The sequence below is a fragment of the Rattus rattus genome, chromosome 10 (genome assembly GCF_011064425.1).
Source record: "Rattus rattus isolate New Zealand chromosome 10, Rrattus_CSIRO_v1, whole genome shotgun sequence".
Classification (NCBI taxonomy): Eukaryota; Metazoa; Chordata; class Mammalia; order Rodentia; family Muridae; genus Rattus; species Rattus rattus.
In genome coordinates this window covers 20834848-20857453 of record NC_046163.1, presented here as the reverse complement: position 1 = coordinate 20857453, position 22606 = coordinate 20834848, and the positions used below count along the sequence as shown (strand labels likewise).

The 22606-nt window shown below is 36.6% G+C and overlaps 1 pseudogene; it reads left to right on the top strand.

Moving 5' to 3' along the window:
* Window positions 1-11996: 11996 nt before the first annotated feature.
* LOC116911595 overlaps window positions 11997-22606 on the top strand; it is a 29426-nt pseudogene continuing 18816 nt past the window's right edge.

Sequence of the window (22606 nt, the reverse complement as noted above, 5' to 3'; positions counted from 1 at the left end):
CTCTATTGTCATCCTTACCAGCATCTACTGTCACCTGAGATTTTTATCTTAGCCATTCTGACCGGAGTGAGGTGGACTCTCAGAGTCATGGTGATTTCTATTTCCCTGATGACTAAGGATGTTGAGCATTTCTTTAGGTACTTCTCAGCCATTTGATATTCCTCACTTGAGAATTCTTTGCTTTGCTCTTTACCCAATTTTAATACGGTGATTTGATTCTCTGGAGTCTAACTTCTGGAGTTCTTTGTATATATTGGATATTAGCGCTTTATCAAATGTAGGATTTGTAAATATCATTTCCCAATCCGCTAGTTACCGTTTGGTCCTATTGACAGTGTCTTTTTCTTGATGCAAGAAGATTACTTTCTTGGTTTTTCTTGGGTGTTGTTTCTCTCCTTGGGTTGGAGTTTTCCATCTATCATCCTTTGTATATCTGAATTTGTGGAAAGATATTGTATAGCTTTGGTTTTGTCATGGAATGTTTTAGTTTCTTCATCAATGTTAATTGAGTTGTGCTTGCTATAGTAGCCTGGGCTGGCATTTGTGTTATCTTAGAGTCTGTATGACACCTGTCCAGGATCTTCTAGCTCTTAGAGTGTTTGATGACAAGTCTGGTATATTTCTCACAGGTCTAAATTTATATGTTACTTGACATTTTTCCATCGCTGCTCTTAATATTCTTTCTTTTTTTGTATTTGTTGTTTTAGTTTTCTTGTCTACTGTACTTGGAGTTCTGTAGACTTCTTGTGTGTTTATGGGCATGACTTTCTTTAGGTTAAGGAAGTTTTCTTCTATAATTTTGTTGAATATATTTATTGGCCCTTTAATTTGCTAATCTTCCCTCTCTTCTCTACCTCTTATTCTTAGGTTTAGTCTTCTCATTGTAACCTGGATTTCCTGGATGTTTTGGGTTAGGTGCTTTTTTGAATTTTACATTTTCTTTGACAGTTGTGTCAATGTTTTCTAAGGTATCTTCTGCCCCTGAGATTCTCTCTTCAATCTCTTGTATTGTGTTGGTGATTCTTGCATTTATGACTCCTGATCTCTTTCCTAGGTTTTCCATCTCCAAGGTTGTCTCCTTTTGTGATTTCTTTTTTGTTTCTATTTCCATTTTTAAATCCTGGATGATTCTGTTCAATTCCTTTACCTGTTTCGTTGTGTTTTCCTGTAGCTCTTCATAGGATTTTTGTGTTTCCTCTTTAAGGACTTCTACCTCTTTACCTGTGTTCCTCTGCATTTCTTTAAGTGAGTTATTTATGTTCTTCTTAACCTCCTCTATCATCATCAAGAGATGTGAGTGATTTCAAAACATGTTTTTCCAGTATGTTGGTGTATCCAGAACTTGCTCTAGTGGGAGTACTGGGTTCTGATGATGCCACGTAGCCTTGGCTTCTTTTGCTTAGGTTCTTGCTCTTGCCTCTCACCATTTGGTTATCTCTAGTGTTAGTTGTTCTTGCTGTCTCTGAATAGAGCTTGTCCCTCCTTTGACCCTGTGATTTTAGGTGTGTCAACAGTCCTGGGAGACCAGTTTTCTCCAGCTGGGATTTTTGTATAGAGAGCTGTGCCCAAGATTTGTATTTTATAGAGTGAAAGTATTCTCATAAATTAAGAGATTAAGCTGTTATTGGAAAACTGACTAGCAAAAAGAATTATTTAAAATTTAAAGGGTCATTGAGACAACTCATTGGGAAAGACACTAGCTGACAAATAAGTAGTAGTTGTTTGTTCTTCTAACACTTCAAATCTTTCATATTTATTGGTTTATATTAGTTTGTGTTTATTTGTCTCAAAGACATTAATTAAAACCTCTAGAATGACCTTATAAAATTGTGCAGATTGGACACTCAAATCCATGTAACCTGAATGACTACAGTATTTTTATATTAGATAAAATATGCCTGAGTGTGTCTATGAGAGTATTTCTGTAAGAAATTAACTTTTATCAATAATTGGTAAAATATGGGCCATCACCAAAGCTAATGAATTGCACACAAACTATTGAGAGTATGAATAGAATGGAAGGTCCATTTTTGGATTGATTTCCCCAGTGAAGTAGGGCATCTTTTTTTTCTCTTTGTTTCTTTCTTTGTTTCTCCCTTTGTTTCTTTCTTTGTTTCTTTGTTTCTTTCTTTCTTTTTTTTTTTTTGCATAAAGTACCAGACATGGTAGGTGCCTGAACTTCAAGGGGCACTTTAACTGGTTCTCTGGTTTCATTTTTTAGTCTCCAAAAGGAGAAACAACATAAGCTTTCTTAACTTTCTAAACTTGACTCCACATGGTCCACACCTTTGTTGTTCTGGTTCATTACCATCCAGATGGCATGTCTACAGGATCTCTAAGCTTCCATAACCATGTGAAGTAATTCTCATAATAATCCTACTTTTTATATTATAATGTATAACATATTAGATGTTTTATTTTAGAAAAACTAAAAACAATTGCTATAAATAAATATTTTTAAAAATATTTAGATAAAATACTAAGTGTATTTAAATGGATAGCTATACACTTGATTTTTAACTTTGAGAAGAAGGGTTGAACAAAAGATAAAAGCTTATGTTGTCAAAATTACAATCCACCATCAAATAAAAACTATTTTAGGTGCATATTTTGACTAAAATAAAGAAATTTGAATTTGCTAACCTTATAAAAGATAGGCAATTAAATTAAACTAGAAAAGTTACATTATTTTATTTTTAAGGTTTAATTATATATATTTAAAAATGCTGTAATCAGGGACGCTAATCTTTTGCTCAAAAAAATTGATTGTGGCATACAGATATATTGATTGAGAAGTATATTAGATTTAGTGTCGATATTTTAACAAAACTGAAATAAGACTAATTTAGTTAGTATAACTTCTATGCAGCTGTTAAAGAGTCCTGTTTTAGCATTCAGGTCCATGTGTGAATAAAGCCAAAGAACGATGCAAAAATAACGAACAAAATATTTAAGGATCTGTCATAAGAAAAGAGCATGGTCTCTCTACCTTTACATATTTCTATAAAATCCAATATCTTTGCTAGTGGGAAACATACAAACCTATGGAAGAATATAGGTTGTGACAAAATAAGGTCACCTCTGTTACCAGCTGGTAATACACAATGCCATCTGTCTTCAGGTACAAGATTGACCACTTATGAAGAAGAACCATCTGCTGTCTTCCATTCCTTAGCTGTCTGGAGCCAGCCATACACTTATTTTTTTTTCTTATTAGAGATAACCAAATGGAATGAACTAGAAAATATCATCCTGAGTAAGGTAACCCAATCACAGAAAAACACACTTGGTATGCACTCGTTGATAAGTGGATATTAGCCCAAAAGCCATACACTTCTAGAAAGTTATTTCACAGAAATGGAAACAGAAACATACACTAAACTGTTCGTGGAATCCCAACTATAATGCACAGAAACAATATAAAATAGTTTTAATTTGTTAATTATCAGTAGCCAACTAAGACAAATGTTTAAGATCAATTTTTAATTGATGGGAGGGACAACTTTTAGACATCACAAGTAGATAATATATGTATATTTAGTGTTATCTTTGCATCCTATAATTGTATGTGAGTAGAAACATGGATTTCTACTTAAGATTATCCCAAAATAGCTGCAGAAATGGCTGAGTAATTAAAAGTGCATACTGCTTACCGCTTTGTAGAGTACCAAAAAGCAGCACTCATGCAGCTAGTGCATATCTACCTTTGTCAGGAGAACTGTTATTCTCTTGTAGCCTCTACACTCATGTTCATATACCCTCACATAAATATGGATAGATCATATAATTTAAAATAAAATAAATATTGCTCCAAACTACTCACATATGTTTGTCCTTAAGGATTTGCTTGGTAATTATTACATGATTGGTCAATCATTTCATTAGAAATTGCATTTAAACTTGACTGTCTCTTGTAGCGAAGTCATCTGTGTAAACAGATCATCAAAGGAGAAGGCATGCTGATTGTGATTTTCAGAGGTAATCACTGAATATATCAGCTGTATCAGAGATGCCATTTCATGTCCAATATGCCAATAAGAATTAAATCTAAAGGATTACTGATGTTCATGACTGAAATTTGAAAATGAGAATTTATTTATCAGTACTAACCACTTAAATGCCCTAGTCCTAAAGGCTGAAAATAGCACCCATACAACTCATTAAAAACAGACAAGTTGAGCTGGTGCACACATAGTGCCTTCACCTTTCTTGCTAGTATATATGGTACCAGAAAGTACTCTGCACTCTACTGAAGACAAAAGGTAAACATAAACCTAGCTACAAACTCTTAAATTTACAGTAGTATCCTACATGCAAGATACACTAATGCAATGATTACTTAGGACAACATAAAATTAACCTTACAATAAAAAGAGATGGAATTAAGAAAGCAATATGGGAAAATGAAAGTAGGATTTTGTAAAGAGGCTACCCTAATAGAAAAAGTAGAGGACATATAAACATAAAATTTAAAGCCATAGTAAGTTGATAGGATTTAATTTTTAGGAAGAAACTATATTTTGTTGAGGGAACTTCCATGATTATCCTCCTGTTGTGAAAATCATTCTGGATATAGCAATTCATTTGAAGACTGTAGAAGGTTTTACAATCAGTTTGCTTTATTTTTCTTGTGTATGTTTTAAGTGCTTTAAATATTTCATTTTCTTTTCTTGTTTTTATTCTTCTCTCATATAGTACACTCCAATTGCAGTTTCTCTTTCCTCCCCTCACCTCAGTCTCTCCTATTACCTTCGCTCTACCAGATTCATCCACCTCTGCCTTGCCTCAGAAATGAGAAGTCTTCCCTGGGACATCAGCCAAACAGCATAACAAGCTTCAATAAGACCAAGCACAAACCTAGTAGTTCATTCTTATTTTTGATGAGCACCTTAAGTGTAGACACTGAAAGCTGGGAAGTAGCTCAGCATTGGGTACAAAACACTGCCAATAACTGATTTGCATTAAGGTCTGCTCCATTAGGTGTAATCCACACCAACACTGCTTGGTTAATGAAGAACCTAAGTCTAGATGGCCCAGCGTCATAAGGAAAAACAAAATAGTACACATCAAGAGCGTGAAAATAATAATAAAATGACTCCAAACAGCATTCTGCTCTACTTATTGAACAGTGTCTTGCTCACCCTTCATCAAAGAAGCTCCTCCTTCAGCAGCCAGACACAAATATCGAGACCCACAGCCAGGCATTGTATATAAAGTGACAGTCCTCAGTACACTGTGCCCTAAACGGGATGTCTCCATTAAACCCTTCCTCTAGAGGGCCAGACAGGTGCCTAGATTTGAAAGAAGTGAACTTATGTCCTCATCCCTTGCCCAGAAAGTAATCTCCAATTTATAACCGCTTGAAAATGAAAAAATTAGTTTTCTCCAAGGTAGTCTCACTGAGGAAACTAGTTATTTTTAAGAAAATAAACTCATTGACATCATTAGTGAATCCTTGTCTCATAATGTCTCATCAGAGCTTTTTTTTAAAACAAACAAACAAACAAAACTTTTATTTTATTTATTTACCCTACAAGTTTTAAGGTCTTTTAGATACACCATGGCTTCTAGTTTTGTGTTTTATGGAATTCCTAAATGTGTAACTATATGATTCTGCATTTGGATTTATTTCTTTTTACTTTCTTGTGCTGTGTTCTTTTTGTTTCTGTTGTTGTTGTTTGTCCTATTCTACTTTAGGGTTTTGCTTTGTTTGTTTGTTTGTTTGTTTTATTTTTTATTTTTGTTTTATTGTTATCCCTTACCTGTATGTTTTCTACGGAGATACAGAATATGGGTGGATCTGAATTAGAAGGGAGATGGGGAGAAACTGGGAGGAATAGACAGCAGAAAATCAAATATCAAAATACATTATATTAAAAAGAATCTTATGAAGAAAAGGTGTACTAGATAATGTATAGATACATTTATATAAATACATTTACTAAATATATTAAAATAATAGATTGATGTAAATAAATAAACTTAACCATATATATTTTAAAGGTGTGTGTCTGCATAGATATCACACTTAACATATCTGTATAAAAATTCAAACTGCCAATCAAGTAAGAAAAATTCTAAACACTAGATTAACCATAAAAGTTGCCTTTATGGTAACAGTACCAAAAAATACTCTTCAAATTAGTTCAAAAATAGAGGAATAGATTAAGAAATTGGCCTGACTTAATAGTATAATCATAAGGACTTCTACCTTCTGATTTTATATGTAAGTGCCTGTAATTCATCATTCTATCAGTATAAGTGACAAATGAATATGCATAGGATCTATGAAAGTCCAAGGAAGACATTCTCAATATGGCAATTAGAATTGAGCATCAAAATCTCACTCCTAACTTGGTGCTACCAATTGTTAACTACTTTCTTAGGGAAGTCTGTTGTCTCTAAGAGTTAGCCCCTTCTACGTCAACCACGTTCCACTGGAAGACCACACCTACAGTAATAGCTGTGTAGGACAAATTAGACAGACAGGTCCAATGTGAGAAGAACACACTTGATAAGAAAAGAGAAGAAAATAGGTTGGGTAGGGAAGGGGGTGTATCTAGGTGAAGTTGGGAGAAGGGGTAGAATATATTGAAAATACATTGAACAAATCTTTCAAAGAAATAAAAAAAATTAAAAACAGAAGCAAGTGGAAACATCACTGTTCTGTTTATACTGTTTTATCATTGCATGGTTTACCACAAAGTACCAAATAGAACAATATTTGTGTGTCTTAAACTTAAAGCATCACATAATGCTTTACGTCTTGGTGGAATACAAATAGTGAAAGTTGTTTGTTTTTAAAAAAAACTACTAGGACTTAGTCATTAAAAAGCTGCCATGATTCTCTGGGATCAACTTCCAGTGATTCAAATTTGCAGGGTTTTCTTTTTCTCTGAGAAAAGCCTTCTATGCTTTCTGCATATGAGAAAGTAAACCATTCTGAACAAAATTGAAGAACAGACTAACTAGCCTCAACCTGTTCTGCTGAATCTTTTCAGAACCTAACTAGAATTGTAAATGAGATATTGGCTCTATCTTGTTCATAGTCCAACCCAGGGAGGAGAAAAATGACTGAAAAATCAGTGTAAACTGTACATTTCAGGGCATAGTATTTTATAAAAACTAAGTATATTGGAGTTAATAATGATAATGATAATAATTTAATGTTGCTTTCATGATTTGAAAATATAGCATAATTACATAATTTAAGCTTTTATTTCTACAATACAGATTCCTCTCCCCTCTAGTTTTGCTTTCTTTCAAATTCATAGCATTTTTGAATCTTTATTTTGCATATACATATACATACATATATACATATACATCATATACATATACATACATCATACACACACGCACACACACATATATATACATATGTATATGTATATATATACATATATATACAAATTTAAGAAAAAACAAAACCCAAAGACTAGAAATATTACTTTCCTTATCCAGTGAACACAAAGTGGGTCTCCAGAGTATTAACAAAACATTAAGAAAAGGGAAGAGTAATAACTCAATAGAAACTTACTGCAAAAATATGTAAGAATATACCTGAATGGTCATTAACATATTGAAAAATGTGCTTATTCATAACAAAAATAAAATTTAAATGATAGAATGGCACTGTCTTCCATGCTGACAATATTTAACCTACAGGTATTAACTATTTTCAGGCTATAACTCAATTGCCTCTTGTACAATGGATGTAAATTGGTTGTGATTGGAATGTATTCTACCACATGGAGATATACTAATAAATATCTAACATTATAGAAAATTTTATTTATCTATTCAAGAATATTTATTCTCTCATTGTTTCTGAGGGCAAAACTAATTATTCTTAATATAGCTCCTAATTCTCATCAAAGTAATTATTTTCACAGAAAAGGAAAACCACTGCTAGCATGACCAAAGTTATTTCCTCCTTTGTTTGGTTTGATGTCTAAACAGAGAATCCAAAGCTCTGTGCATAACAGGACTTAGGCACAATAGGACTTCTAGTATTAATTTATGTCTACTTCGATCTCAATGGGAAATTTCAGGAGATTTGGTTTGTTTGGTTATTACCTTCAGTCATAAAATATATAAATAATTTTAATTCTTAACAGGAACCGGATGTAGATCTCTCCTGAGAGACACAGCCAGAATACAGCAAATACATAGGCAAATGCCAGCAGCAAACCACTGAACGGAGAATGGGACCCCGGTTGAAGGAATCAGAGAAAGGACTGGAAGAGCTTGAAGGGGCTCGAGACCCCATATGAAGAACATTGCCAACCAACCAGAGCTTCCAGGGACTAAGCCACTACCCAAAGACTATACATGGACTGCCCTGGGCTCCAACCTCATAGGTAGCAATGAATAGCCTAGTAAGAGCACCAGTGGAAGGGGAAGCACTTGGTGCTGACAAGACTGAACCCCCAGTGAACAGGATTGTTGGGGGGAGGGCGGTAATGGGGGGAGGATGGGGAGGGGAACAACCATAGAGAAGGGGTGGAGAAGGGAGATGTTGGCCCAGAAACTGGGAAAGGGAATAACAATTGAAATGTAAATAAGAAATACCCAAGTTAATAAAGATGGAGAAAAAAATTTATATTCATATTGTTTAACCTTTATTTGCCTTCTACATATTCACTATATAACAAAGTTTTCAATTTTATAAATTCTGTAACCATATTCTTAAGCATTTCTACTAGGCAAATTGCAAAATGTAAGGTAATAAATGTACCACACATATGTGCCCCTCAGAATATATTTTTATAGACAAGTTAAATATTGACTGTACGCATACAATTTGTCTTCAGTGAAATGCTATTTCTACACCTCTTGGGTTCCAGTATTTTTTATTTATTCTAGGTTTTAGCTAAACCTGTATGATAGTGACCTGAATAGTACCAACCCTCCTAAAGGAAATATCCACCTAATAAGTAAAGATGGTCTTGTGATGCTTTGAGAACTGACTATAAGCTAAAATACAAAAGTTCTAGTGCCTGAACTTATTTGCTTGGTGAAGTGTATAATATTTTCATTTACACTTTGAGAATATCATGCATGCATACATTGAATTGTCATCAAATTAATTCCTCTTTGGATCACCTCAGACTCTTCCAGAATCTCCCTACTAATTTAATAATTTTGCTCTTTTAATGTACAAATGAAATTCTATCATTTATTGATACCACATTTCAGTTGTACACTCATTCATTAATGCACATCCAAGCTCTTTCCATATCAACACTATTGTGAGTAGAGCAGCAGTGAACATGGATCAGTATGTATCTCTGTAGTTACCATAGCTAAAGTGTGGTAGGATTTGGAATCCTTTTGGGGAATATGCCCAGAAGTAGTATAGCGAGGTGATGTGCTCAAAACATTTCTAGTTTTTTGAGGAACCTATACATTTATTTCCATAGAGTCTGCACATAGTCGAACTTCTCAAAACACTTAAAAATAGGCTATCATTATTCTTATATATTTATTATATTTAGCAGCACTTAATTACATTTTATTCTTTTTTCCTATGTAATATGTAAATCAACTGAAAATGCAGCTTATAGAATGGAAGGAGAGGCTTTGACAGTTATTCAGTGACTACACAAAGAACTAAAACACACTAAAAAAAACTAACAACTATATTTAAAATCGGCTATGAAACTGTTCAAGAAAAAGAAATATAAATGACTACATAATCCTTTGCAATTAAAATTTCAATCAAAACTACTTTGACATTTCTTACTCTAGTCAGAATCGCTAAAATTAAAATTTCAAAAGACAATCTCCAACTTCGCTTATATATTTGACATAATTGGGGTGGTGTTATTAACCCTAGATCTTAGGTCCCATTCCATTCTGCAGGAATCAAATCAGGGTTGCTAAAACAACCTAGAGGAAAAAAAACACACTACAGATAAATTGTTTGTGCATGAGGCTAAAAACATCAATGGAGATGCCACTGCATAGCAGATCTGTCTCTAATGCCCCATGATTCAAAATCAAATACAGATGTGGAAAAGGAGGAGTAATATAGCAATACACCACACACACACACACACACACACACACACACACACACGCACACGCACACACACACACACACACACACACACAATGTTCCATGCACCCAAAGGGTCAACTGTTCCCATGTCCTCCTCACCTGCACTGAGCACTCTTCTGAAATGTCTTACTCTGGCCCTTTATTTTTGCATTTTAAACGCCTGAAGCATTAGCGCTCCTGCAATTCTAAAGCAAATTCATAGCTTCTGTGTCTAAATGCATGGCATTTGGAATTTATCTTTTTTAAGACAGTGTAGAACTATTATTTTCTCAACAATCTACCTTGTGCATAACTAAATATCCTACCCTGAATAGTGAAGAACCATATGGATTCTATCTGCTTATCTGGCTTGTCCCTTCAGAGAGATAGAAGGAGAAAATTTAGAGAGAAGTGAACTTCATAAACCAATAGAAAACATTTTGAAGGTTGAATAAATAGGTTTGTTAAAATGCTAATGGTAAGGGAGAGAATACAGAGATAAAGAGTTAGTCATTAGACTTGGAAATATTCGCGTTATTTATTACTCAGAGACAATAAAACAGACTGCCTGAAATCAAAATCTTTGGAGGTATTGACTTGGGTGTTAATTTCATTCTCACTCTTAAATATGTGTTGTAAGCATGAGAATGATTTGATTAGACAGAGATCTTCTAATTCAGCATTTCTCTTTCACCTAATTCCTTTATCTAAGCTACCAACACCCCAGGCATATTATACCTAGAAACCCACTGACCTGAGGGGCAGATGGCCAAACTTCAATTTTCTATCCTCCATTAACAATTTGTGTGTCATCACCAGCCCTACAGCAGACCACTTATAAGGGCCGTTCCCAAGGAATTCTACAGATTCTTAAGACTGATGCAGCTTTACTCCCTCCATTGGACCCTCTCAACTCTGATTCCCCACCTTATAACTAATCCCCATTTCTTACTGTAATCTCCCAATACATAGGAACACAGTTTACCTTATCTGGACCTACAGTAATTATACTTGGCATGATCTCATTGCAGTGATACAATGAGATTATCAGGATTATCTGGGAGAGTCAAATGAAATCATGAAGGCCATTTTGATTTGTAGCTGGAAACAAGAGGATACATGAGAATGGACAATACCAGTGGGACAGTGGAACTAGCAATACAGGACAAGTATATAATCAAGAAAAACAGACAGCATCTAGAAATTGAAAAAGCCATTGGAAAGAATCGTCTGCTAGAGCCCAAGGAGAAACATGGGTTTGTTTGCTTGCTGACTGGCTTTAGTCTCAAATGTTTCATTTTAGATTTTGGATTTTGAAAATGGAAAGATTAAAAGGAAAATATTTTAAACCAATAAACTTTTGGAAATTATTTTCTGTACCTCTAGCAAATCAATTCTTACAGCAATTACACTGATTGTTCCTTGGCCTATGAACATACTTTACTGCTTCTGAGGGAGAGCTAAAATGAGTCCAACAGACTTTACTGATAGTTCTAGTTTGTTTTCTATTGCTGTGATAAAAAAAATTTATCACAAGCAATTGGGGAAAGGGAAGAATTTATTTGGTTTAACACTTATAGTTTATCATTAAGGTACTCATGGCAGGACCTCATGGTAAGGACCTAGAGGAGTCAGAAACTAAAGAGAGGAACATAGAGGAACATTGTTTATTGGGTTGCTCTCCAGGATTCTTTCAGTCTGTTTTTTATAACCTGGCACTTGCTCAGATGTGGTGATACCCATAGTGGGCTGGGCCCTCCAACATAAAAGCATTGATATAAAAATAAAGAGACCGCTCTGGGGCGGACACTTCGGTGTTTGTGCCTGGACTCCCCGGACGGGCTCTCCTGAGGCAGCAGGCGGAGGAGACCTGCGCTGCCCACCCTGCCCCATCCCTGGCCCAGGAGGAAACTGTCTCGGCCTCTGGGTACCCGTGGGAGGGCCCAGGAGCAGCAGATCCACTGCGTCTGAGACACCGCACCTGAAGGGACCGACGGATAAACAGTTCTCTGCACCCAAATCCCGTGGGAGGAGGCTAAACCTTCAGAGGCGGACACGCCTGGGAAACCAGAAGAGACTGCACGCTGCACACAGTACTGCCCCAGAGGAAAAAAAAAAGCTATCTGGAACAATGGTGCACGGAAACTCCAGGAAGGGGCGGAGCAGATCTTCATGGTTGCTGAGGACGTGGAGAGCTCATAGGCAACACCCCGCGAACAAACTTGAGCCTGGGGACCACAGGTAAGACAAACTTTTCTGCTACAAACGACTTGCCTGGTGAACTCAAGACACAGGCTCACAGGAACAGCTGAAGACCTGTAGAGAAGAAAAACTGGCCGAAAACAGAACACTCTGTCCCCATAACTGGCTGAAAGAAAACAGGAAAACAGGTCTACAGCACTCCTGAAACACAGGCTTATAAGACAGTCTAGCCACTGTCAGAAATAGCAGAACAAAGTAACACTAGAGATAATCTGATGGCGAGAGGCAAGCGCAGGAACCCAAGCAACAGAAACCAAGACTACATGGCATCATCGGAGCCCAATTCTCCCACCAAAGCAAACACAGAATATCCAAACACACCAGAAAAGCAAGATCTAGTTTCAAAATCATATTTGATCATGATGTTGGAGGACTTCAAGAAAGACATGAAGAACTCCCTTAGAGAAAACACAGGAAAACATAAATAAATAAACAAACAAGTAAAAGCCTACAGAGAGGAAAACATAAATAAAAAAAATTCACAAAAAAAAAGAATTCCAGGAAAACATAAATAAACAAGTAGAAGCCCATAGAGAGGAGTCACAAAAATCCTGAAAGAATTCCAGGAAAACACAATCAAACAGTTGAAGGAATTAAAAATGGAAATAGAAGCAATCAAGAAAAGAACACATGGAAACAACCCTGGATATAGAAAACCAAAAGAAGAGACAAGGGCTGTAGATACAAGCATCACCAACAGAATACAAAAGAGATGGAAGAGAATCTCAGGGCAGAAGATTCCATAGAAATCATTGACTCAACTGTCAAAGATAATGTAAAAGCGGAAAAAGCTACTGGTCCAAAACATACAGGAAATCCAGGACTCAATGAGAAGATCAAACCTAAGGATAATAGGTATAGAAGAGAGTGAAGACTCCCAGCTCAAAGGACCAGTAAATATCTTCAACAAAATCATAGAAGAAAACTTCCCTAACCTAAAAAAGAGATGCCCATAGGCATACAAGAAGCCTACAGAACTCCAAATAGATTGGACCAGAAAAAAAAACACCTCCCGTCACATAATAGTCAAAACACCAAACGCACAAAATAAAGAAAAGAATATTAAAAGCAGTAAGGGAAAAAGGTCAAGTAACATATAAAAGGCAGACCTATCAGAATCACACCAGACTTTTACCAGAAACTATGAAGGCCAGAAGATCCTGGACTGATGTCATACAGACCCTAAAGAACACAAATGCCAGACCAGGTTACTGTATCCTGCAAAACTCTCAATCAACATAGATGGAGAAACCAAGATATTCCATGACAAAACCAAATTTACACAATATCTTTCTACAAATCCAGCACTACAAAGGATAATAAATGGTAAAGCCCAACATAAGGAGGCAAGCTATACCCTAGAAGAAGCAAGAAACTAATCGTCTTGGCAACAAAACAAAAAAAAGAAAAGCACACAAACATAACCTCACATCCAAATATGAATACAACAGGAAGCAATAATCACTATTCCTTAATATCTCTCAACATCAATGGCCTCAACTCCCCAAAAAAAGACATAGATTAACAAACTGGATACATAGCGAGGACCCTGCATTCTGCTGCCTACAGGAAACACACCTCAGAGACAAAGACAGACACTACCTCAGAGTGAAAGGCTGGAAAACAACTTTCCAAGCAAATGGTCGGAAGAAGCAAGCTGGAGTAGCCATTCTAATATCAAATAAATCAATTTTCAACTAAAAGTCATCAAAAAAGATAAGGAAGGACACTTCATATTCATCAAAGGAAAAATCCACCAAGATGAACTCTCAATCCTAAATATCTATGCCCCAAATACAAGGGCACCTACATACATAAAAAGAAACCTTACTAAAGCTCAAAACACACATTACACCTCACACAATAATAGTAGGAGATTTCAACACCCCACTCTCATCAATGGACAGATCATGGAAACAGAAATTAAACAGAGACGTAGACAGACTAAGAGAAGTCATGAGCCAAATGGACTTAACAGATATTTATAGAACATTCTATCCTAAAGCAAAAGGATATACCTTCTTCTCAGCTCCTCATGGTACTTTCTCCAAAATTGACCATATAATTGGTCAAAAACAGGCCTCAACAGGTACAGAAAGATAGAAATAATCCCATCGTGCTATCAGACCACCGGCCTAAAACTGGTCTTCAATAACAATAAGGAAGAATGCCCACATATACGTGGAAATTGAACAATGCTCTACTCAATGATAACCTGGTCAAGGAAGAAATAAAGAAAGAAATTAAAAACTTTTTAGAATTTAATGAAAATGAAGATACAACATACCCAAACTTATGGGACACAATGAAAGCTGTGCTAAGAGGAAAACTCATAGCGCTGAGTGCCTGCAGAAAAAAGAAACAGGAAAGAGCATATGTCAGCAGCTTGACAGCACACCTAAAAGCTCTAGAACAAAAAAAGCAAATACACCCAGGAGGTAGAAGGCAGGAAATAATCAAACTCAGAGCGAAATCAACCAAGTAGAAACAAAAAGGACCATAGAAAGAATCAACAGAACCAAAAGTTGGTTCTTTGAGAAAATCAACAAGATAGATAAACCCTTAGCCAGACTAACGAGAGGACACAGAGAGTGTGTCCAAATTAACAAAATCAGAAATGAAAAGGGAGACATAACTACAGATTCAGAGGAAATTCAAAAAATCATCAGATCTTACTATAAAAGCCTATATTCAACAAAACTTGAAAATCTGCAGGAAATGGACAATTTCCTAGACAGATACCAGGTACGAAGTTAAATCAGGAACAGATAAACCAGTTAAACAACCCCATAACTCCTAAGGAAATAGAAGAAGTCATTAAAGGTCTCCCAACCAAAAAGAGCCCAGGTCAGGCGGGTTTAGTGCAGAATTCTATCAGACCTTCATAGAAGACCTCATTACCAATATTATCCAAACTATTCCACAAAATTGAAACAGATGGAGCACTACCGAATTCCTTCTGAAGCCACAATTACTCTTATACCTAAACCCACAAAGACCCAACAAAGAAAGAGAACTTCAGACCAATTTCCCTTATGAATATCGATGCAAAAATACTCAATAAAATTCTGGCAAACCGAATCCAAGAGCACATCAAAACAATCATTCACCATGATCAAGTAGGCTTCATCCCAGGCATGCAGGGATGGTTTAATATCTGGGAAAACCATCAACGTGATCCATTATATAAACAAACTGAAAGAACAAAACCACATGATCATTTCATTAGATGCTGAGAAAGCATTTGACAAAATTCAACACCCTTCATGATAAAAGTCCTGGAAAGAATAGAATTCAAGGCCCATACCTAAACATAGTAAAAGCCATATACAGCAAACCAGTTGCTAACATTAAACTAAATGGAGAAACTTGAAGCAATCCCACTAAAATCAGGGACTAAACAAGGCTGCCCACTCTCCCTACTTATTCAATATAGTTCTTGAAGTTCTAGCCAGAGCAATCAGACAACAAAAAGGAGGTCAAGGGGATACAGATCGGAAAAGAAGAAGTCAAAATATCACTATTTGCAGATGATATGATAGTATATTTAAGTGATCCCAAAAGTTCCACCAGAGAACTACTAAAGCTGATAAACAACTTCAGCAAAGTGGCTGGGTATAAAATTAACTCAAATAAATCAGTAGCCTTCCTCTACACAAAAGAGAAACAGGCCAGAGAAAGAAATTAGGGAAACGACACCCTTCATAATAGATCCAAATAATATAAAGTACCTCGGTGTGACTTTAACCAAGCAAGGGAAAGATCTGTACAATAAGAACTTCAAGACTCTGAAGAAAGAAATTGAAGAAGATCTCAGAAGATGGAAAGATCTCCCATGCTCATGGATTGGCAGGATTAATATAGTAAAAATGGCCATTCTACCAAAAAGCGATCTACAGATTCAATGCAATCCCCATCAAAATACCAATCCAATTCTTCAAAGAGTTAGACAGAACAATTTGCAAATTCATCTGGAATAACAAAAAACCCAGGATAGCTAAAACTATCCTCAACAATAAAAAAAAGGACTTCAGGGAATCACTATCCCAGATCTCAAGCAGTATTACAGAGCAATAGTGATAAAAACTGCATGGTATTGGTACAGAGACAGACAGATAGACCAATGGAACAGAATTGAAGACCCAGAAATGAACCCCCACACCTATGGGCACTTGATTTTTGACAAAGGGCCAAAACCATCCAATGGAAAAAAAGATAGCATTTTCAGCAAATGGTGCTGGTTCAACTGGAGGTCAACATGTAGAAGAATGCAGATCGATCCATGCTTATCACCCTGTACAAAGCTTAAGTCCAAGTGGATCAAGGACCTCCACATCAAACCAGATACACTCAAACTAATAGAAGAAAAACTAGGGAAGCATTTGGAACACATGGGCACTGGAAAAAAAAATTTCCTGAACAAAACACCCATGGCTTATGCTCTAAGATCAAGAATCGACAAATGGGATCTCATAAAACTGCAAAGCTTCTGTAAGGCAAAGGACACTGTGGTTAGGACAAAGCGGCAACCAACAGATTGGGAAAAGATCTTTACCAATCCTACAACAGATAGAGGCCTTATATCCAAAATATACAAAGAACTGAAGAAGTTAGACAGCAGGGAGACAAATAACCCTATTAAAAAATGGGTTCAGAGCTAAACAGAGAATTCACAGCTGAGGAATGCCGAATGGCTGAGAAACACCTAAAGAAATGTTCAACATCGTTAGTCATAAAGGAAATGCAAATCAAAACAACCCTGAGATTTCACCTCACACCAGTGAGAATGGCTAAGATCAAAAACTCAGGTGACAGCAAATGCTGGCGAGGGATGTGGAGAAAGGGAACACTCCTCCATTGTTGGTGGGGTTGCAGACTGCTACAACCATTCTGGAAATCAGTCTGGAGGTTCCTCAGAAAATTGGACATTGAACTGCCTGAGATCCAGCTATACCTCTCTGGGCATATACTGAAAGAACCCAGATGCCCTTCAACAGAGGAATGGATACAGAAAATGTGGTACATCTACACAATGGAATATTACTCAGCTATCAAAAACAATGACTTTGTGAAATTGTAGGCAAATGGTTGGAACTGGAAAACTATCATCCTGAGTGACCCTAACCCAATCACAGAAAGACATACATGGTATGTACTCATTGATAAGTGGCTATTAGCCCAAATGCTTGAATTACCCTAGATGCCTAGAACAAATGAAACTCAAGACGGATGATCAAAATGTGAATGCAGATCGCTCCTGAGAGACACAGCCAGAATACAGCAAATACAGAGGCGTATGCCAGCAGGAAACCACTGAACTGAGAACAGGACCCTGTTGAAGGAATCAGAGAAAGAACTGGAAGAGCTTGAAGGAGCTCAAGACCCCCCATATGTACAGCAATGCCAACCAACCAGAGCTTCAGGGACTAAGCCACTACCAAAGACTATACATGGACTGACCCTGGACTCTGACCTCGTAGGTTGCAAATGAATATCCTAGTAAGAGCACCAGTGGAAGTGGGGAAGCCCTGGGTCCTGCTAAGACTGAACCCCAGTGAACTAGACTGTTGGGGAGAGGGCAGCAATGGGGGAGGGTTGGGAGGGGAACACCCATAAGGAAGGGGAGGGGGGGGGGGATGTTTGCCGGAAACAGGAAAGGGAATAACACTGAAATGTATATAAGAAATACTCAAGTTAATAATAATAAAAAAAAAAAGGAAAAAAAAAAGATGTTTTACAAAAAAAAAAAAAAATAGAGACACACACACTTTAATACTGGCCAGTCTGGTGGAGACACACTCTCAACCGTGGTTCTCTTTTCTCAGATGATAACAGTTTTGTCAAGATTACAAAAGCCTAAACAACATATTGTCATATGGCAGAACTTTTGTTCATTTATATATAACCACTGATTTAACTTTCGCATTGTTTCACTACTTCATCACTTGGTCTTCCATACCAAGAGAGCAGAGATTTCTGATGGTAGCTAAATATAACTTAGTTACATATTTGAATCATGATGAGTATAAATCACTAACAGAAGCTCCAGCATCATGGAAATCCTGTACTTCAGTTACATTAGATATGCTTCTGTTCATGTACACATTAGAGCAATTTTTATGCAATTTAATGTCAGAGATCATTTGGCAAACGGCATGCAGATAGATGCAAAATTAAATAAATATTGGCAACTGCCTAACAACTTTTTGAAGTCAGTTGTGAAAGTGACTTACAGTGACAAAATGTATTAGGCATAGAGAAATAGTTAAGTTCTCTGGACATATCATGAATTGCAAGCCAATGAGTATTTTAAATTTGATGCAACTAAGTGGATCTGCAGCTTGATGGCCCTCATAAGTAATAATCCGAATTGCCTATCAGAGGAAAGTGCTAGAGGTATTTACAAAGGGAAAACTAGCCCAGTAACCCAAGGTGTCACAATTTTATGCAGAAATAAAGTGAATTTGGCAGCAAGAATAATAAAATGATATAAGTCACATACTTGAAACCCTATGCTCCATGTAAGAGAAATCCTTTCTACCAACTATTTCCATGCATCTGAACAGCTACTAAAATAGAATCCACATAAATTGTGTAGATGATCAGCCAAAAGGCTGCCACAAAAAGTTATATGACTCCCATCATAGCAATCCAAAATGCCTCTATACTCTCAAATATTCTCACTCTCTTCCCTGAGGCTAATCATTTCCTATAAACAAAACTAATCTATTTTGTGCAATATCTCTTATGTGTAACATTCTTTCATTGTTTCTTCAAACCACACATTCCAAAAGACATTCAGATATTTCTATTTCTGAAGGAGATGACACATTTTATTATAATTATTATTAGATTAACAAAACAAAAGTAGTTTCACTTATGTCCCACCCACAACTTCTGTTCGTTTTCAACATATTCATTTAATTTATTTTACATTTATACTATATTCAGAGCAAATCTCCATTTCTTCCAAAACTTTTAACTATTGCTACATTGAATTAAATATTCAATGTTTAAAGTGATAATGTGAAAGTCTGAAAACTACATCGTCTAGATGGACAATGTTTACTTTTTCTTAACCAAACAAGGCAAACAAATTCTGTTTCCCTCCTGAAATTATTTATTTCCCTGCATAAAAGAGGCATTAACAATTCTATTAGAGGAAAGAAAATAAGTAATTGAAATAATCATCAGAATTCTCCACACATAAAAAAATTGTAAGTGTTTCTACAAATGCCTAATCTATCTGTTACAAGCATCAATTCTGACAGTCACATTACACTATCTCTATGGTTCTTATATTCAGACTTAGGAACCAGTAAAGGCACTTAGAAGTAGCATTAAGGACCCCAAGCTGCTTGTTGAACTCACAACCCTACCCAAACTCCATTGTCCAATCAACTCTCCACTTGCATTTACCAAGTCTGTTGCTCTAAGAATAACCAGGTTAAATCTCTTCCCTCATATACACTCCTCTGCTGGCCAAGATCACTGGGTTATACCCAGCTGCCACAAGATATGTGCCTTATTGTTGTGCTAATGATTCACCAGTACTTACCAAACCTGCTGTACAAGGAACATAAATGTTTTATCTCTTTCCAGCCCAATCCCCTGCTAGTCAACTCTCCTGGTGCACCTCCAATGCTCTGAGTACACTGGCCCTGAGTACCATTGTCCAGCCCAAGACTGTCCACCTGAGATCCACTGCATGGAAACACCCTTTTTAGGCCCAACTAACTAGAGACCTGCTATATCAAGAACATCCAGGGACAATCAAATGGTTAAAGACCATGATGAGAACCTGACCCTGTCACACAGGTCTCTCTACCCAAATCCCATGGGGAAAGAGCTGGATTCTCACCTGAGGGTGCAGGTGAGACCCCTACTTCTGCTCACATTCCTGGCCCAAGAGGAGCATGCCTGGAGCCTTCTGGACACTGGAAACAAGGAGCAGTTGTTGGGGTTTCAATCTAGGCTAGCATCCAGACAGAACACAGCAAGCCAACATGGTTCCAAGTGGAAAGGTTCAATGAGAGAAGAAGAGAAGAAGAGGGAAGAAGTAAAGGCGGGTCATGAGCATGTGGAGGGAAAAGAGGGATGGGGAGAGAAGGGACAAACGGAAGAAGGCAAGAGAGCAGAGAAGAGAAGAGTGAGAGCAAGAGAGGAGTAAGAGAGGAAGGATGGGCCAAGCCACCCCTTATATAGTGTCTGGCACAGCTGGCAGTTGCCAGCCAACTGTGGGGTAGAGCATACCTGGCTATTGCCAGGTAACTGTGAGGTTGGAGCATAGACAGAATACCAACAGCAGTCAGGGAGAGGATTCTTCCAGTTTCTGCCTGCAACAGGAGCTGACCCTGTGCCAATGCTCTCTGTATCCAGATCTTGCTGGGAGAAAGCCAGTCTCCTGGAGAGCTAAAACACAGGCATACAGGATGGTCAAGCACTGTAGGAGACAGCAAACCCAGCTAACACCAGAGATAACAATATGACAAGAGGCAAGGCCATTAATCTAAGCAACAGAGTCCAAGGTCACTTGGCATCATCAGAACCCATTTCCTCCACGACAGGAAGCCCTGAATACACCAACACACCTGAAAAACAAGATTTTGATTTAAAATCACAACTCATGATGATAGAGGACTTTAAGAAGGATGGACATAAATAACTCCCTTAAAGAAATACAAGAGAACATGGGTAAAGAGGTAGAAGCCCTTAAAGTGGAAACACAAAATATCAATATATACTAAACCCCACAAACTTTCAATCACCATAGATGAAGAAAACAAGATATTGCAAGACAGAACCAAATTTAAACAAGTATCTACCTACAAATCTAGCACTAAGGAAATTCTAGAAGGAAAACTCCAACAGGAGGAGGTTAACTAAACCCAAGAAAACAGAAAAAAATAAATAATTATACACCAACAAAAATAAAGTGAGGGAAGCATGCCCAAACAGACAGACACATGCTAACAGCACCAACATCAAAATAACAGAAAGTAAGAATCATTGGTCATTAATTTCTCTCAACATCAATGGACTTAGTTTCTGAGTAAAAAGTAAAAGGACTAACAGAATAGATTGTAAAACAGGAACCAATCTGCTGCATACAAGAAACATACCTAGGTAATGAAGATAAACATTATCTCATTGTAAAGGGTTGGAAAAAGCTTTCCAAGCAAACATATCCAAAAGGCAAGCTGAAGTAGGCATTTGAAATATCTACTAAAATAGACTTTCAACTAAAAGGGACCAAAAGAGATACAAAAGGACACATCATACTAATCAAAGGGGAAATCTACCAATATTCTCAATTCTAAATATTTATGTCCCTAATGCAATGATAGCCACATTTGTAAAAGAAAGATTACTAAAACTTAAATAAATCACACATTGAACTTCACACACTAATTGTGAGAGACTTCAACACCTCACTCTCACCAATGGACAGGTGGATATCCAGACAAAACTAAACAGAGAAATAGTGTAACAGGAATTTTGAAATACATGGACCTAACAGGTATCTACAGAACATTGCAACCAAACACAAAAGAACATCCCTTCTTCTCAGTACTTCACAGAACCATCTCAAAAATTGACCATATTGTTGGTTACAAAGCAAGCCTCAAGAGATATAAGAAAATTGAAGTAACTCCTTGTATCTTATCAAACCACTACAGATTAAAGATAGATTTCAACAACAACAGAAACAGTAGGAAGCCTACAGACATGGAAACTGAGCGACTCTCTACTCAGTAATCACTGTGTCAGGGAACACGCAAAGAAAGAAATAAAAGATTTTCTAGAATTCAATGAAAATGAAGGCACAACGTACCCAAATCATGAGACACAATGAAACCAGTGCTAAACCACTAACTGCCTTTATAAAGAAACTGGAAAGTTTTCATAACAGCTATTTAAATTTACAGCTGAAAGCTCTAGAGAAAAAGAAGCAAACCCACAAAAAAGGACTAAATGGCAGTAAATAATCAACTCAAGCCTGAAATCAATCAATTAAAAAAAGGAGAACAAGGAAACCAAGAGCTGGATCTTTGAGAAAATCAATAAGATGCACAAACTCTTAGTCAATGTTACTAAAAAGCAGATAGACAGTGTCTAAATTAGCATAATCAGCAAGGAAAATGGAAACATAACAACAGATACTGAAGAAATTTGAAGAATAATTAGATCTTACTTCAAAAGTCTGTTCTACACAAAATTGGAAAATGTAAAAGAATTAAGATGAGTATATAGATAGATACTACCTACCAAAGTTAAATCAAGATCATGTAAACTATT